The following is a 19,318-nucleotide window of genomic DNA, read 5'->3' on the forward strand; positions in this document are numbered from 1 at the left end:
CAGGCTAATAGATAACACACTGGTCCAGAAAAATATTTACCATATATACTCGAGCATAAGCCGACCTGAGTATAAGCCGAGACTCCTAATTCTGCCCCCAAAAACTGGGAAAACTTAATTACTCGAGTAAAAGCCTAGGGTGGAAAATGCAGCAGCTACCATGCAGCAGCTACCAGTAAATTTGAAAAATAAAAATAGATACCAATAAAAGTAAAATGAATTGAGATATCAGTAGGTTAAGTGTTTTTGAATATCCATATTGAATCAGGAGCCCCATATAATGCTCCATATAGTTCATGATGGGCCCCATAAGATGCTCCATATAAAATATGCCCCATATAATGCTGCACAAAGGTTAATAATGGCCCCATAAGATGCTTCATAGAGACTTTTGCCTCATACAATGCTGCACAAATGTTGATTATGGCCCCATTAGGTGCCCCATAGAGATATTTGCCCCATATAATGCTGCACAAAAGTTGATTATTGCCCCTTAAGATGCTCCATAGGAAATTTGCCCCATATAATGCTGCATAAAAGTTGATTATTGCCCCATAAGATTCTCCATAGGAAATTTGCCCCATATAATGCTGCATAAAAGTTGATTATTGCCCCATAAGATGCTCCATGGAAACATTTGCCCCATATAATGCTGCATAAAAGTTGATTATTGCCCCATAAGATGCAGTTTATGTTGATATTATTAACTATACAGTATATCTGCTGCTGCAATAAAAAAAATGACATACTCACCGCTCGTCGTTGCCCGCTGCTCCTCGGCGTCCTCCGCAGTGACTTTTCAGGCAGAGGGTGGCACACACACTAACACATCATCGGGCCCTCTGACCTGAACGTCACAGACAGAGCACGCGGAAGACGGAGCCTGACGGTGGAGCGAGGACAGGTGAATATTGTGCAATGCCCATGTTATACTCACCTGCTCCTGGCGCGGTCCCTGCAAGTCTCTGGTTCTCCGGGCGCTGACAGCCCGGAGAACCAGACAATGAATATGCGGCTCCACCCCTATGGGAGTGGAATCACGTCCATATTCATTACTGTAATGAGCGGTACCACGGGACCGCTCAACACAGGAAGAAGCTATCAGCGCCCAGAGAACCAGGGACTTGCAGGGACCGCGCCAGGAGCAGGTGAGTATGATTAGACAGCTGTTGCTCCCCCTCCCCTGCCGACCCCTGGGAATGACTCGAGTATAAGCCGAGAGGGGCAACTTCAGCCTAAAAAAATAGGCTGAAATTCTTGGCTTATGCGCGAGTACATACAGTATTTGGTTTGCAAATGGCAATGAGATGGCTGATGACAGTTATTGATATGCAAAAGTACTAGAAAACATATATTGGTCAAGAAAATGTATTTCTTTGGCCCAGAAATGGCAATGAGATGATTGTTTGGCAATGGCAATGATGAGAGTATTTGTTTTCAGGCTACTAGTAAACACAAAGAGGTCCTGAAATATTATTGTTTTGCCTAATAATTGCATTGAGATAGCTGATGTCACTTATTTATTTCTAAGACTACTAGAAAACACACAGCTGCTTAAGGAACAGTACTCCCACAGGTGGATGAGGTGCAGAGAACACACAGCTGCATAAAGGAATAGTACTCCCACAGGTGGAGGGTGCAGAGTGCACACAGTGGCTTAAAGGCATAATATCTCACAGCTATGGGTTTCCAGGTTTCACCAGTTACTACAGAAAATTCATCAAGGAGTTTTCTCAAGTGGTCAAACTTCTCACTGATTTCACTCAAAAGGGGGCTGATCTCAAAAACTGGTCAGCCCCAGAGGTGGCGGCATTTTCTTCATTAAGAAACCTATTTCATGACTGCCCCTGTACTGATTCAACCTGATTTATCTAAACCATTTATCATAGAGGTGGACGCCTCTGAGGTGAGGGTGGGAGCTGTGCTATCCCAAGGTCCCACCACATTAACTAACTTAAGACCCTGTGCCTTCTTTTCGAGAAAATTTTCTTCTGCTGAGAGGAATTATGATGTGGGTAACCGGGAGTTATTGGCCATTAAATTGGCGTTTGAAGAATGGAGGCATTTTTTGGAGGGGGCGGTCCATCGTATAACTGTTAATACTGATCACAAGAACCTGTCTTACATCGAGTCCGCCAAACGTTTAACTCCGAGACAGGCACGGTGGTCACTTTTTTTTTCCCGATTTCAGTTTTCCATCACTTTCAGACCAGGGTCCAAGAATGTGAAGGCGGATGCCTTGTCTCACAGTCTAGATCCAGTATCACCGCCTGAGCCTCCTTCCTCCATTCTTCAGCATGGGGTGGTGGTGGCTGTGGTGTACCCGAAATTGGAACAGGAGATTCGAGAGGCCCAATCTCTTGCTCTGTCGTCCATCCCTGAAAATAAGCTCTTTGTGCCTGTCCAGTATCGGTTGAGGGTGCTTCAGGAGTTCCACAACTCTGCTTTGAGTGGACATCCTGGAATCTCGGCCACTCGTAAAGCCATCACTAGGCTGTTCTGGTGGCCCTCTTTGACTTCTGACGTCATAGGGTTTGTGTCGTCCTGTGAAATTTGTGCTCGTGCAAAAATCTCCCGCAACCGGCCAGCCGGGCAATTAGTACCACTGCCAATTCCAGATAGACCATGGACTCTTCTGTCCATGGATTTTATCACTGATCTTCCCCTCTCTAATGGAAAAACTGTGATCTGGGTAGTGGTTGATGGGTTCAGTAAACAAGCACATTTTGTACCTTTAACTGGCCTTCCTAATGCTGAGACTCTATCTACACTATTCATTGAGCATGTTATCCGGTTGCATGGTGTGCCTGTCAGTGTGGTGTCTGATAGAGGGGTGCAATTTGTGGCAAAATTTTGGAGGGCCTTTTGTAAAAGGCTGGGCATCAGTCTAACCTTTTCATCGGCCTACCATCCTGAGACCAATGGTCAGACTGAAAGGACCAATCAGTCTTTGGAACAGATTTTACCGTGTCTTGTTATGTCTAGACAGGATGATTGGTTCTCTGTAATTCCTATAGCGGAATTCGCTTACAATAATCGTGTCAATCAGTCCACTGGTACTTCTCCATTCTTCTGCAATTATGGATTTCACCCTCATTTTGGTCAGTTCTCCCGGCTGGATTCGGGGTGTCCAGGGGCTGATTCGGCCTTTCTGCGCTTGGGGGAGATCTGAAGGGAGGTCCAGAGAAACATTGGGGAGGCTCAGGGTAAATATAATTTTTTTGTGGATAAATGACGTTCTGTGGGGCCGGCCTATCAGGTGGGGGATAAGGTATGGATATCCACTAAAAATATAAGGCTGAGAATTCCCTCTGCTAAGTTGGGCCCCAAGTTTATTGGTCCGTATGAAATTTTAGAGGTGATTAATCCTGTGGCCTTTCGTCTGCGTTTGCCTCCGTCTTTGCGGATCCCCAATGTGTTTCATAAGGCACTTTTGAAGTCGTCGGTGCCCTCCTCTGGCGAGTCTCCCTCGCACCCGTCGCCTGTTGTGGTAGATGGCCAGACCGAGTACGAGGTGGAACAGGTGGTGGATTCTCATATGCTCCGCCGTTCACTTCAATACTTGGTCCATTGGAAAGGTGACGGTCCTGAGGACCGGTCATGGGTGCCAGCGCGTTCGGTCCATGCTGATCGCTTGGTCCGGGCCTTTCACGCTCATCATCCAGGGAAGCCTGGGGGTTTGGTGGCCCCCCATTGAGAAGGGGGTACTGTCATGGTCCAGTCTGGAGTTTATTTTCATTTTTCCTCTTTTGAGACAGGTCATGTGGGGGTTAATCTCATCAGCCTCGTTCTTGAGCTAGCTGGGCTATTTCAGTCCCTCACAGCCTGCTTACCACTGTTACTGATAGTTCATGCTTCCCAGCTTGAGCCCCTGACCTGTATCCTGATCTTGGTGATCCTTGTTTCTCTGTCTGCCCGTACCCGTGTATGACTCGATCTGTTCCCTGGACTTCGGCTCTGGTTTTCTGTCTCTGATACCACGTTACCCTCCTGGTTCTGACTTTGCTTGTGTCCCGACTTTGTCTTACGTCTCACGATTTGGTTACCACGTTCCCAGTAGGCTCTGACGTCTTGCTTGTCCCTGACTATTTCCTGCTCGCCCCTTCTGTGCCACGCTGATATTCTTGTGTATGACTTTAGGCTTGTCTGACTTCTCTCATTACCTGTGACACCTGTGCCTGAGCTCTGGGTTACTTTGCTTAATGTTTAACCTCTCTTCCCTCACCAGCTCCCCCTCGTGGAGGTTTCATCACAGTGTTCTTTTCTTGATATGCTTCATTTTTCTGTCTGTGAACCTAGAGCTGATGTGCCTTGCCAAAAAGTTTCATTTTTGTCTCATCTGTCCATAGGACATTCTCCCAGAAGCTTTGTGGCTAGTCAACATGTAGTTTGGCAAATTACAGTCTGTTTTTTAATGATTTTTTTCAACTTTTTTTGTTTGGACGGTCCACCACAACATGACGGTTGCGACGTGTGGCAATGCGTCGCTAATGTTAGTCTATGGGGAAAAAATGCATCCTGCAGACAACTTTGCAGGATGCGTTTTTTCGCCAAAACGATGCATTGCGACGTATCCCAAACGACGCTAGTGTGAAAGTAGCCTTACCCCCCGGATTTCTGCAGCTATTGTTGCATTGGCTGCACCAGCTTATGGACTAGGGGCTCAGGGAAGGTACCTGAGACCAACCACTGCCGCCAGAAGATGGATCGCTAACCTTGTACCCCTTGAGTACATTTTGTTGACAGCTACAAGGACTACTACCCTCATCGGAACATTTGCAGCTGAGGAAACCATACACAATAAGTTTACTGGATGAACTGTTGCTATTTTTGCTATTCACTTTTATTCTTTCCTTGCATTTGCAATTTAACTATTTATCTTCCTGCGAGGTGTACTGTTTTTGTTCAATGAAGTTGTTAACCCTTGCTCTGCCTCTCGTGCGTCACTGCATCTCGCAGCCTGCTTACATATATACAGGCCCACTCACTGATTCCAAGATTGTAGACACCTGTGATGCTAATTAGTGGACACACCGTGATTTAACATGTCCCTTTTGTACCATCATTTCTGTCCATCATTTATTTATTTATTTTATTCCGTGGAAGCATGGTTAAAAAGCAATGTCTGACTTTCATTTGTTCGTTATCATAGATATTTTAGTTATTATTACTTTTGTCAGATTCAGGTTATTTCCTTGACCATTGTGGGCTTTTCTGTCATTAAATGAGGGGTACAAACAATTTTGACCACGTGCGTCTATATTACATCCATTAATAAATTCATCATAAGTATACATCAATAAGTGCACCAAGGCAGTTCATATAAGGTATTAAGCTGCGCTTATCATAAAAATTATATATATTATAATTTGATGACTTTATCATAGGAATACATCAGTAATTTAATTCAGTGGGTTTAGTCTATAAATCCAATAGATCTCTTTCCTGTCTAATTGCTGAATGCTCTTCCGCTTGTCTTGAGAAATGTGTTCAATGGGACCAAAATGGAGATCTTTATAGACTTTGTTATGCTTAATACTAAAATGATGGATGTAATCCACGCTTGAAAAAACCTTTTCTCATTTTTGATCTATTGCAGCTAATTCTCTTATGCTGAGGTTAATAATAATAATAATAATAATAATAATTTTATTTATATAGCGCCAACATATTCCGCAGCGCTTTACAAATTATAGAGGGGACTTGTACAGACAATAGACATTACAGCATAACAGAAATACAGTTCAAAACAGATACCAGGAGGAATGAGGGCCCTGCTCGCAAGCTTACAAACTATGAGGAAAAGGGGAGACACGAGAGGTGGATGGTAACAATTGCTTTAGTTATTCGGACCAGCCATAGTGTAAGGATCGGGTGTTCATGTAAAGCTGCATGAACCAGTTAACTGCCTAAGGCCATGTTCACACAGTGCGTTTTTTACCGCGGAACCGCGGCGGTTTTGCCGCTGCGGTTCCGCAGCTGTTTTCCATGCAGGGTACAGTACACTGTACCCTATGGAAAACAGGACACACTGTGCACATGGTCCGGAAATTGTAAAAAAAAAGACGCGCTGAATAGCTCCCGGAAAAAAGAAGGAGCATGTCAATTCTTTTTCCGGAGCCGCAGCGGTTCTGCACCCATATACCTCCATTGTGAGGTCCAAACCGCAGTAAAACCCGCAGATCAAAAATATATCTGCGGGTTTTACTGCGGTTTGATGTGCAGAACCGCTGCAGCAGGAAGTGCGGGGAGCGGGCGGAAGTGCGTGGGCGGAGTGTGGCTGCCCCCCCCGTGTTCCGATCCCGCCCCCCGTGCTCCGATGCCCCCCCCAGTGCTCCGATGCCCCCCCCCAGTGCTCTGATGCCCCCCCCGTGCCCTAATCTCCCCCCCTTATACTCACCCGGCGTCCCGGTGTCCGTCCGGCCGTCTTCTCCCTGGGCGCCGCCATCTTGCAAAATGGCGGGCGCATGCGCAGTGCGCCCGCCGAATCTGCCGGCCGGCAGATTCGTTCCAAAGTGCATTTTGATCACTGAGATATAACCTATCTCAGTGATCAAAATAAAAAAATAGTAAATGACACCCCCCCCCCTTTGTCACCCCCATAGGTAGGGACAATAAAAAAAATAAAGAATTTTTTTTTTTTTTTTTTCACTAAGGTTAGAATAGGGGTAGGGGTAGGGTTAGGGGTAGGGTTAGGGGTAGGGTTAGGGTTAGGGGTAGGGTTAGGGTTAGGGGTAGGGTTAGGGGTAGGGTTAGGGTTAGGGTTAGGGGTAGGGTTAGGGGTAGGGTTAGGGTTAGGGGTAGGGTTAGGGTTAGGGGTAGGGTTAGGGGTAGGGTTAGGGGTAGGGTTAGGGTTAGGGGTAGGGTTAGGGGTAGGGTTAGGGGTAGGGTTAGGGTTAGGGGTAGGGTTAGGGGTAGGGTTAGGGGTAGGGTTAGGGTATTTTCAGCCATTTTAACCCTAAAAAAATTCCTAGAAAACACACAGACTCTGGCTAGAAAACTGCATCAAAAAAACGCATCAAAAAACGCATCAAAAACGGACCAAAAAAGGACCAAAAAAAGGACCTGCGTTTTCTGCCAAGAGCTGCAGTTTTTTAAAAAACAGTCAGGAAAAAAAAAGGATGGAAATCCTGAACGTGTGAACATACCCTAAGTATGTAGCAGTACAGACACAGAGGGCTAATACTGCATAAAGTGTATGAGAACATGATGCGAGGAACCTGATTATGGTTTTGTTTTGTATTTTTGTTGTTTTTTTTTATGATAGGCCACACAGGAATCGTTAGGTTTATGCGTTGAGGCGGTAGGCCAATCTGAACAAATGAGTTTTAGGGCACACTTAAAACTGTGGGGATTGGGGATTAATCGTATTAACCTAGGTAGTGCATTCCAAAGAATCGGCGCAGCACGTGTAAAGTCTTGGAGACGGGAGTGGGAGGTTCTGATTATTGAGGATGCTAACCTGAGGTCATTAGAGGAGCGGAGGGCACTGGTAGGGTGGTAGACTGAGACTAGAGAGGAGATGTAGGGTTCTGCTGAGCTATGGAGTGCATTGTGGATGAGGGTAGTAGTTTTGTACTGGATTCTGGAGTGGATGGGTAACCAGTATAATGACTGGCACAAGGTAGAGGCATCGGTGTAACGGTTGGTGAGGAATATGATCCTGGCTGCAGCATTCAGGACATATTGGAGCAGGGAGAGTTTGATAAGAGGGAGGCCGATTAGTAGAGAGTTACAATAGTCCAGACGAGAATGAATAAGTGAAACAGTAAGAGTTTTTGCAGAGTCGAAAGTAAGAAAAGGGCAAATTCTAGAAATGTTTTTGAGATGCAGATAAGAAGAGCGAGCCAGATATCGGATGTGTGGGGGTGAATGAAAGCTCGGAATCAAGGATGACCCCAAGGCAGCGGGCATGTTGCTTTGGAGTAATGATGGACCCGCACACGGAGATGGCAATGTCAGGCAAAGGTAGGCTAGTAGAGGGAGAGAACACGAAGAGGGGTTGCACGGACATACCAACATGCTGCTTTTTACATTGGTATTTAATGACATATATCACAAAAGATGTTATGCACGAAAGGTAGTTGTTGATGCAGAATATTTCTAGCAATATTTATTAGAGAAAAGTTGCATTTGAAAATACCGTATGATAAGTGTGAATGATTCACACTATAAGTATTGTTATTAACCTGTGATTTGAATTGGCTCAAGGCCACAATGTTTTTAATTGTAGGTGCTTTACATAAGGTCATTGCCAGGTTTTTGTGTAATTATGTAAAATGGGATCATTTAAATAGATGTGCCAGTTCTCTTGGAAAACTTGTATTTCCTTGTGGAATACATTATAGGTGTCAATAAAATTGTATTAATATTAATTTTGTTTAGTTATTTTCCTATCGACTTCAAGTAGTGTCTCATTATTAGAGATGCGTGAACCATACAAGGTTCGGTCCGATGAACGGCCCGATGTTCGCTGAATGGTTGGTCGAACGTACCCAAACTCCATTGATCCATTGAATTCAATATGAGACAAAGCTAAACGTACACAACACCTTAAGGGGGGGGGGCAAAAATCTTCTGAAACAGCTGAAATTGAGGGTAGACACCAGGAAAAGTGGCATCAACTGACCCAGAGTACAAATAGTATAATTAAGACGAGGTGAATGATGGACCAGTGTAAGCTTGCAGTTCTGGGAGCTCTGATACATCGTGCAACAGCTGAAACTGTTTTTCTTCCCAGCCTCAATCAGATGGCACAAACATCAGTTTTGTAGACTATTATTGGTAGAAAAATGTAAGGATAATAATACAGGTAATTGACTGAAATTAAATGCATACCTGCTGGTCTTTAAACCCTACTGCTACAGGCAGCACACATGAAGCAGACCCCACTTGGAGTCTCCACATTTCAAAAAAAATATTTGTAACATCAGCAACAGTAGCAACAGCAGACACAGAAGCCACGACAAAGGTGGCACAAACTGCAATAATGCGAGATCAATGCATTACACTAAAAACGAGACCATCACCTAGTCTGCAAAGTCTGCGACTGGGGTGCAAAAGTCAATGGAGATCCATGACTTTTTCATTTTGATGAAAGTTAGGCGGTCTACACTTTATGGGGCCAGCCGGATGCGCTTATCCTTCAGGACACCAACAGCAGCGCTGAAGATTTGTTCTGAGAGAACGCTGACTGCCGGGCATGACAAAACGTCCAAGGCTTGACAGGCGAGCTCAGGCCACTCTTTCATTTTTTAAAACCAAAATGTAAAAGGGTCCAAATTTCCCCTGATGGCATTGATATTGAGTTCGAGATACTCCTGCACCATCCTCTCCAGTCGTTCACAACGTGTTAGACTTGCACTTGGTTCTGCTGGTGCACAGGGCTGGTCTAAAAAATGTGTGAAAAGACTCACAGAAATTGCTTATCCCACTTACACTGCTGCTAATGTTTTTTGCGTTGACACCTTGACACCTTGATGTTCCTTGGGTTGAAAGTCTAGAACTGCGATGCACACTGTGTGCCTCACTTCTAACTTAGGGAAAACCACTGTTAAGGTTGTCTACCAGCATGTTTCGATACTCCTGCATTTGCATATCCCTTTCCAGGGGAGAAGCATTTGGCAAAATGTACTTTGGTACCGTAAATCTAACATAGTGGCAACCCAGTAATCAGCATTATTTCTAACCCTAAGAATATGGGCATCATGTTGAAGACATTGCAGCAAGAAGGTGCTCATGTGTCAGGAGCTTCCATGAGGTCCAAGTCCATGGTGTGTTGCTGGTGGGGTAATACTCAAGCTTACTTCCTCCACCCCTCCTGCCAACCACGGAAAACAGAGAGGGGGTCATTATCGTCTTCATTTCCTGACTGTTGCGCATCCATCATCTCTTCCTCCTCATCCTCCTCCATTTGTTCCTCGGCACATGCACCTTCAATAACAGTTTGTCTGGTACTATGAGCTCCCCTCACTGACTGTATTCCATCCTCCCATGGCACCCACCTTTGCAACAAAAGTCCAGAACTTAGATATATTATTATCCCTTCTGCATTCTCCTTTGCCTCCTCCTCTTCCATTGGGACCACCACCTAATCCTGCAGACTATTCAAAGTGTGCTCCAGCATGTAGATGACTGTAATAATAATGCTGATATGTTCAGTGCTAGCCATCTTAGTAGCCATTTCAAAACTGTGCAGAATGGTGTATAGGTGCAAGAGTGATTTGCACCATGTCCAAACTGCATTGGCCCAGGCTATGCAAAAGGACATACTACACCAGGGGTCATTGCTGCTGCCATAGTCACATCAACACGCGCACAATGGAATTTCACCATGTCGGCACATTGCAAATCAAATGGTTAACCGGTAGGCCGAAAGACCTCTGTAGCAATGCAAGTCAATTACCTGCGGGGTGCGATTGGGGGAAGTGAGCACACAGAAACCGTGCTTTCTGCAGTAGTGCATTCAGGCCATGATTGTGGCAAAGATATTGCTGTACCACCAGGTTAAGGACGTGAACCATGCAAGGCACATGTGTGAGGTTGCCCCAGCGTAGGGCCACCACCAGGTTTTCATCATTATTGCACACTGCATTCCCTGGATCCAGGTTCAGTGGAAACAGCCATTGCTCTAACTAGGCCTGGATAGCTGTCCACAACTCTTGAGCTATGTGACTGTGATCTCCAAGGTTCTCCAACCTCTTTTGTCTAGTAGTTTAGTTCTCCATCTTATGGTGTGTATTTGTTTTGTTCTCCAACCCAAGCTGTTCAGTAGTTTTGTTCTACAACCCCTGTTGTCTAGTAGTTTAGTTCTCCATCTTATGATGTGTAGTGGTTTAGTTCTCAATCCCCAAGCACCCTTCAAGCCTTGGGGATTCCAAGACTTGTGGAGCAGTCCCTTACCCAAGTGCCCCCACGGCCAACAGAATCACCCAGTGACCAGTCAGCGACATTTAACACCCCTGTCCATGCTTGCTCATCCAGGTGTCAGTGTTGAAATGCACCCTGGCAGACAAATAATTTTTCAGAGAACGAGTGATGTTGTCTCTGACATACTGGTGTAGCACAGGTACATATTTCTTAGTGAAGTAATGGTGACTGGGCAGCTGGTACTGGGGAACTGTGACAGCTATCAGCTTTCGGAAATTGCCTGTATCCACAAGGCAGAAAGGCTGCATTTCTGTAACCAACAGATTAGTTTGGCAATCCAATTATCACAGAGATCACAGGCCATGAGTCACACAGAACCACCCGATGTGATCTATGGAGCAAAGAGCTCTCAGCTGGCCCCTATCATCCAGACAATAACACAAAAAAAGCAAGCATGTCCACTTCCATATCAGCTGACAGGCTCTTACTTACCCTGACTGTAGCAGGTAAACAAGTGGAGGTTCTGCGGCTGGAGACCTGTATGACAACACTTGCCACAGTGAGGGAGGAGGAAGAATCAGAAGATGCGGTTCATGGGTTGGGCGGTGGTTGGAGAGGCCTGCTAGTCTACATTTGTGTTATTTTGGCAGTCTCAAAAAAAGACTTAAGGGGGAGTCACACATAACGATATCATTAACGATATCGTTGCAACGTCACGCTTTTGGTGAGCTACTCACCTGCTTGCCTCTGGATTTACACCAAGTGGGATCCACGACCTCATTGTAATCTTCTCTGTTCTCCTAGTCTTTACCCTGAGAGTCACCCTCCTCCTCTTCCTGTCCTGAAAAGCACAGTACAATCTGCAAGTGCCTCAAGTATCTGAGTCTCATCACGATCACCTCCACCGACCCCCGGGTTAACGTCTATTGACAAGGGTTTGGATTCTACTTGGACCCTACTTCGTCTGGCCCTGGATAAAACTGAAAAAGAATGTGGGCATCGGTGCAGATGATTTTCTCCTTTTGACTCTGTGAATCTTTGGAGTACACTTCCGATGGCCATGGTATGGAATGTGTGAACAAATCTGCAGACTCAGACATCTGTGGTTCCCTACAGTCAGTTGGAATGTTGTGATGTTGGGGAAAACAAGGGTAATTGGGGTGCCACTTTCAAGGTGAAAAGATATATCTTCATACACTTTTTGTACTTTTATATTCTTATGCTGTAAAACAATAAGTTTTCCCCTTTGCTTGCTGATGCAAATGTAACTGTATTTAAAATGGCTGCCAGTATTCACCTATGCCCTAGTTTCGTTTCTGAGAAGCTAAGTATCGTTTCTGCTGAAGTCGAAACCTGAGATACGTGGAGAGAGGAGGATCCACCAGATGACGTCAGGACTAACCAGAAAGACCGGATACTAGACATATATTGCTTAAACCCTGCCTAACCCCGCCTATTGCACGCCTTCCCCTAATACACTACATAATGCTGTGTATCAGGAAATAAAGCTCAGTTGCTGTGACCGTTGCAAATACTTGTAGAAGCACGAGCATGCACTGAGATTGAACCAGCACTTTGTCTGACTCATTCTTATCCGGTACCAATGCTCATAGTCTAATTTGAAATGACTGGTGAATGAAGGGTATTGTCGTGACGACCCCGACAATTTGGCGCAAACAACGTGGGGCGTGGCCAGCGATCCGAGACCCCCTGGACCCATCCCTGGACGTCCGTGGACGACACCCGTAATGGCTGACCTCGAGGACTGATCACCCTCCAAACACGGTAAGTGGAGATCATATACTCTGTATGTGTCACACTTGCTAGTGTTTCAGTCGTTATTGGTTTGTCTGTGGTCTCCTTGGGTCCGAGGGGTGACCGGTCGAGTGGCGAGACCGAGCGCGATCCCGTGCCACGCTTCGAACCATCAACTGAGAGACATCGCATTCTGCGTGTCCTCGTGTACACCATACCTCCTTCACCGGTCATCGTACTCCATTCAATCACCCTACCCGTGACTATTGTCTAGTAGCGAAATAGAGTGAAAGATTGAGAAAGTTGTAGATTGGGGGGCGGCTTAGAGAAAGGGATAGGAGACGCAGCTTCTGTGATATTGTATAGATAGGTAATTAAGACGTCCCGAGAGGGGACCACCTGTATTTCAGTGGAGGGCTCTCATTAGGAGACCGCCTCCCAACGGTTTGGAATATCATGACAGGACAGTCTGTAATCACTGTTGTTCAGGTTAGGGACAGGAAATATCAAGCGTGAGGCTCTATATTTATAGTACGTTGAACGCGGGGTTCCGTGCTTTAGGACACAGTGTTGAATGTCGTTGTCAGCGGCCTGAGCTGCAGCAGGGCGTAGTATTCTGTGAGTCATGTTGCGTCTCTTAAAGCAGAAGAAGTCCGTGCCCCACAAGTTAGATGAGGAATGCTGTGATGTTCTTATCTGTTCTGTGTCTCTGGTATGGAGGGGGCAAGTCGCTGCGTTCTCTCGGAATTTTCTATCCTTGTGTAGTATGTGCTGGGAGATCTGAGTTTTGTTTGAAGCAATAGTACAATATTGTATTGAATTAGAAAGAAATATTGTAAGTTTAGAGTAAGATCTGGTGTCTTGTTTTAGAAGGAAACTTGTAAGTGATAGTTTGGTTATCAGTGTAATTGAAAGATTGGTAAAAGATTCACCTGCTTCAAGTTGAGTGGTTGATATATAGCAAATTAAGGATTAACAGAGAAAGTGAATTCTGATTTGTTTTTGTTACGTTGAAAAAGTTGTCTATTACTATGACAAAAACTGGATGTTTGTGGTGCAAGAAGGAACTGAGAAAGTGATTGAGGGTAATGTGTTAGAAAGACAAATAATTAAAAATAATAATCTGAAACAGGGGGGCTCCCTGTTAGGTAATATGGTCCCTCCCCAGGAAATTAAGCCTCTTCTCCCGACTGTAAGCCCTATGCCCCTTAACCCCAAGGCACCAATATATCCTGGACTGCTGAGAAGTTCTATGGGCATCTTATGGTAGTATTTAAAGATCTGTGGTTTTCACTGTATAATAAAGCCCATTTACACCTTTTTGTGGCAGCTTTGATGTCCGGCCTTAAATCTGAATTGAAAAAGGCAATAATGTCAGTCAGACCCGATATTGAGATTTCCATTCCGGACGATGCATTAAAAAAAAAGTAGTACAAAGTTTTCAGAAGAACCCATTCTGCATCAGCAGGGAAATTAGAGGTTAAATCAGCAGCTGCAGTGATTTTTGCTCATTCTCTAGACCCCACTGCAGCTTCAAGGACACAGCTCCGTTCCTTATCAGTGGCCCAGACTCCAGCTCCAGCCCTCCTCCCACCTTACACAAATCCAGTCCCATACTCCAATATCCATTTTAACCCTATGTCTGGGAATCTCCAAGCCCTGCCATGTCAATTCTCAGATCAAGAGCTTGTTTTAACTAGAGTAGATGGCAGACCCAATAAATATACTCTCACAAAACCCATCCCTGTGGGACCTTTCCCTGAAGTTACTGCTAAGTTCGTAATCTCTCCCTCATGTCCGGTAAATTTACTGGGGGCAGATTTATTATCACAGTTCCACTCCAGAATATAATTCCAAAATGATGGTGAGATGGTACTTACGTTATATAACCCCTATGCAGATGAACATAATGAGATCTGTATCTTACATGCCCTTCCCATGGTTATGATGGCCCTGATAGGCCCAGATTCACCCCCAATAATGCCTGTAGAACCAGTAAAAGTGTTTCTCAAACCTGGTGCCCCTTTTCCCAAAGTCCATCAATACCCTTTGAAATATGATCAGGAGCAGGGCCTCAAGAGGCAAATACAAACATTACTCGATAATGGTGCCCTGGTAACCTGTGTTTCTCCATGTAACATGCCTTTGTTTCCCGTTAAGAAAAGGACCCCACCCGGCCAACCCCCTGTGTACCGGCTGGTACAAGACCTACAGGCAGTTAATGCAGCTACTGTTCTAGAAACTCCGGTGGTGCCTAAGCCACATAATTTTGTCCCAGATATCTTGGGATGCTGCTTGGTTCACTGTTGTGAATTCAGCTTTTGGGCTCCCTCCGGTGGTTGTAGAGGGTAATCCAGTTGTGCCTGGACTGCAGGATTGGACAGGTGTATCTACTAATTGCAAAACTGACTGGGGTATATAGCTTTGCAGGACTCTTTAGTCCCTGCCAGTTGTCCATTGTTTTTGGAGGATTCAATTCCCTGCTGGTCTCTCCAGTTTGCTGTGCTTTTCTACAAAGATAAGTGCTGGCTTTGTTTTTGCTGTCCGCCTGCTGTGGACCTTATAGTTCTGTGCATATTCATGTTTTTGTCTTGTCCAGCTTTGTCTGTGAAGGATTTTTTGCAGCCAAGCTGTGTCTCTGGAGATGCAGATATACCCCCCATGTCTTTAGTCAGATGTGGCGATCTGTATTTTCTGTGGTGGATATTTTCTAGTGTTTTAATACTGACCGCATAGTACTCTGTTCTATTCTTTCTTTTTAGCTAGTATGGTCTCCTATGCTAAAATCTGATTTCATATCTGCTTATGTTATTTCCCTCTCCTCTCACCGTCAATATTTGTGGGGGGCTATCTATCCTTTGGGGCTTTTCTCTGAGGCAAGATAGGTTTCCTGTTTCTGTCTTTAGGGGAAGTTAGTTCTGAGGCTGTGCCGAGGGGTCTAGGGAGTGTTAGGTACCCCCCACGGCTGCTTTTGCCTGATTCTGAGGATCAGGCTGAGAAAATCTTGTTGGCCCTGTGTCAAGGTCAAGAAGCGGCAGAATCGTATTGCCAGAAATTTAGAAAATGGTCTGTACTGACTAAATGGAATGAGGATGCCTTGGCGGCAATTTTCAGAAAGGGTCTTTCTGAATCCGTTAAAGATGTTATGGTGGGGTTCCCCACGCCTGCTGGTCTGAGTTATTCTATGTCTCTGGCCATTCAGATTGATCGGCGCTTGCGCGAGCGCATAGTTGTGCACCCTGTGGCGTTGTCCTCTGAGCGGAGCCCTGAGCCTATGCAGTGTGATAGGATTTTGTCTAGAGCTGAATGTCAAAGATTCAGGCGTCAGAATAGGTTGTGTTTTTACTGCGGCGATTCTGCTCATGTTATTTCTGATTGCCCTAAGCGTACAAAGAGAATCACTAGTTCTGTTACCATCAGTACTATACAACCTAAATTTCTGTTATCTGTGACCTTGATCTGCTCATTATCATCATTTTCTGTCATGGCATTTGTGGATTCAGGCGCCGCTCTGAACTTAATGGACTTAGAATTTGCCAGACGTTGTGGTTTCCCCTTGCAGCCTTTGCAGAACCCTATTCCTTTGAGGGGCATTGATGCTACACCGTTGGCTAAAAATAAACCTCAGTTTTGGACACAGCTGACCATGCGCATGGCGCCAGCCCATCAGGAAGATTGTCGTTTTCTGGTGTTGCATAATTTGCATGATGATATTGTGCTGGGTTTTCCATGGTTGCAGCTACATAATCCGGTGTTAGATTGGAAATCCATGTCTGTGACTAGTTGGGGTTGTCAGGGGGTTCATGATCATGTTCCTTTGATGTCAATTTCCTCTACCCCCTCTTCTGAAATTCCTGAGTTTTTGTCAGATTTCCAGGATGTATTCGATGAGCCCAAATCCAGTTCCCTTCCACCGCATAGGGACTGTGATTGTGCTATTGACTTGATTCCAGGTTGTAAGTTCCCTAAGGGCCGACTTTTCAACCTGTCTGTGCCAGAACATGCCGCCATGCAGAGCTATATTAAGGAGTCTTTGGAGAAGGGGCATATTCGGCCATCTTCTTCACCGTTGGGAGCGGGGTTCTTTTTTGTTGCCAAGAAGGATGGCTCCTTGAGACCCTGTATTGATTATCGCTTCTTGAATAAGATCACGGTCAAATTTCAATACCCTTTGCCCTTGCTTACTGATTTGTTTGCTAGGATTAAGGGGGCTAGCTGGTTTACTAAGATTGACCTTCGAGGGGCATATAATCTTATTCGTATTAAGCAGGGTGACGAATGGAAAACTGCATTTAATACGCCCCAAGGCCATTTTGAATACCTTGTGATGCCATTCGGACTCTCTAATGCCCCACCTGTGTTCCAATCCTTCATGCATGATATCTTTCGGAGTTATCTTGATAAATTCATGGTTATATATTTGGATGATATTTTGATTTTTTCCAATGATTGGGAGTCTCATGTGAAACAGGTCAGGATGGTATTTCAGATCCTCCGTAATAATGCTTTATTTGTGAAGGGGTCAAAATGCCTCTTTGGAGTGCAGAAGGTTTCTTTTTTGGGTTTCATTTTTTCTCCCTCATCTATAGAAATGGATCCGGTTAAGGTTCAGGCCATTCATGATTGGATTCAGCCCACATCTGTGAAGAGCCTTCAGAAATTCTTGGGCTTTGCTAATTTTTATCGTCGTTTCATTGCCAACTTCTCCAGTGTGGTTAAACCTCTGACCGATTTGACAAAGAAAGGCGCTGATGTGACGAATTGGTCCTCTGCGGCTGTTTCTGCCTTTCAGGAGCTTAAACGCCGATTTACTTCTGCCCCTGTGTTGCGTCAGCCAGATGTTTCTCTTCCATTTCAGGTTGAGGTTGACACGTCTGAGATTGGGGCAGGGGCCGTTTTGTCTCAGAGGAATTCTGATGGTTCCTTGATGAAACCGTGTGCCTTCTTTACTCTGAAGTTTTCGCCTGCGGAACGCAATTATGATGTCGGCAATCGGGAGTTGTTGGCTATGAAGTGGGCATTTGAGGAGTGGCGACATTGGCTTGAGAGGGCCAAGCACCGTATTGTGGTCCTGACCGATCATAAGAATCTGATTTACCTTGAGTCTGCCAAACGGCTGAATCCTAGACAGGCTCGATGGTCCCTGTTTTTGTCCCATTTTGATTTTGTGGTCTCGTACATTCCTGGTACTAAGAATGTTAAGGCGGATGCCCTCTCTAAGAGTTTTTTTCCTGATTCCCCTGGGTTCTTGAGCCGGTCGGCATTCTGAAGGAAGGGTGATTCTTTCTGCCATCTCCCCTGATTTACGACGGGTTCTTCAGGAATTTCAGGCTAATAAACCTGACCGCTGTCCTGTGGGGAAACTGTTTGTTCCTGATAGATGGACTAGTAAAGTGATTTCTGAGGTTCATTGTTCTGTGTTGGCTAGCCATCCTGGGATTTTTGGTACCAGAGATTTGGTTGGTAGGTCCTTTTGGTTGCCTTTTTTCTCGCGGGATGTGCGTTCTTTTGTGCAGTCCTGTGGGATTTGTGCGCGGGCTAAGCCTTGCTGTTCCCGTGCTAGTGGGTTGCTTTTGCCATTATCGGTCCCTGAGAGGCCCTGGACACATATTTCTATGGATTTTATTTCCGATCTTCCTGTTTCCCAAAGAATGTCGGTTATCTGGGTTGTCTGTGACAGATTTTCTAAGATGGTTCATTTGGTGCCTTTGCCTAAATTGCATTCTTCTTCGGATTTGGTTCCGTTGTTTTTTCAGCATGTGGTACGTTTGCATGGTATTCCGGAGAATATTGTGTTCGACAGAGGTTCCCAGTTTGTTTCTAGGTTTTGGCGGGCCTTTTGTGCCAAGCTGGGCATTGATTTGTCTTTTTCTTCTGCATTTCATGCTCAGACAAATGGCCAGACTGAGCGAACTAATCAGACCTTGGAGACCTATTTGAGATGTTTTGTGTCTGCTGATCAGGATGATTGGGTGGCTTTTTTGCCATTGGCCGAGTTGCCTTTAATAATCGGGCTAGTTCGGCTACTTTAGTTTTGCCTTTTTTGGTAATTTTGGTTTTCATCCTCGTTTTTCTTCTGGGCAGGTTGAGCCTTCTGACCTTCCTGATGTGGATTCTGTGGTCGACAGGTTGCAGCAGATTTGGGCTCATGTGGTGGACAATTTGGTGCTGTCTCAGGAGGAGGCTCAACGTTTTGCTAACCGTCGTCGGTGTGTTGGTTCCCGGCTTCGGGTTGGGGATCTGGTTTGGTTATCTTCCCGTCATGTTCCTTTGAAGGTTTCTTCCCCTAAGTTTAAGCCTCGATTTATTGGACCTTATAGGATTTCTGAGATTATTAATCCGGTTTCCTTTCGCCTGGCGCTTCCGGCCTCTTTTGCTATTCATAATGTCTTCCATAGATCTTTGTTGCAGAAATATGTGGAGCCCGTTGTTCCCTCTGTTGACCCTCCGGCCCCTGTGTTGGTCGATGGTGAGTTGGAATATGTTGTTGAGAAGATTTTGGATTCTCGTTTTTCGAGGCGGAGGCTTCAGTACCTTGTCAAATGGAAGGGTTATGACCAGGAGGATAATTCTTGGGTTTCTGCCTCTGATGTCCATGCCGCTGATTTGGTTCGTACCTTTCATCGGGCTCATCCTGATCGGCCTGGGGGCTCTGGTGAGGGTTCGGTGACCCCTCCTCAAGGGGGGGGGGTTC

Source organism: Ranitomeya imitator, chromosome 3 (assembly GCF_032444005.1).
Source record: "Ranitomeya imitator isolate aRanImi1 chromosome 3, aRanImi1.pri, whole genome shotgun sequence".
NCBI classification, from domain to species: domain Eukaryota; kingdom Metazoa; phylum Chordata; class Amphibia; order Anura; family Dendrobatidae; genus Ranitomeya; species Ranitomeya imitator.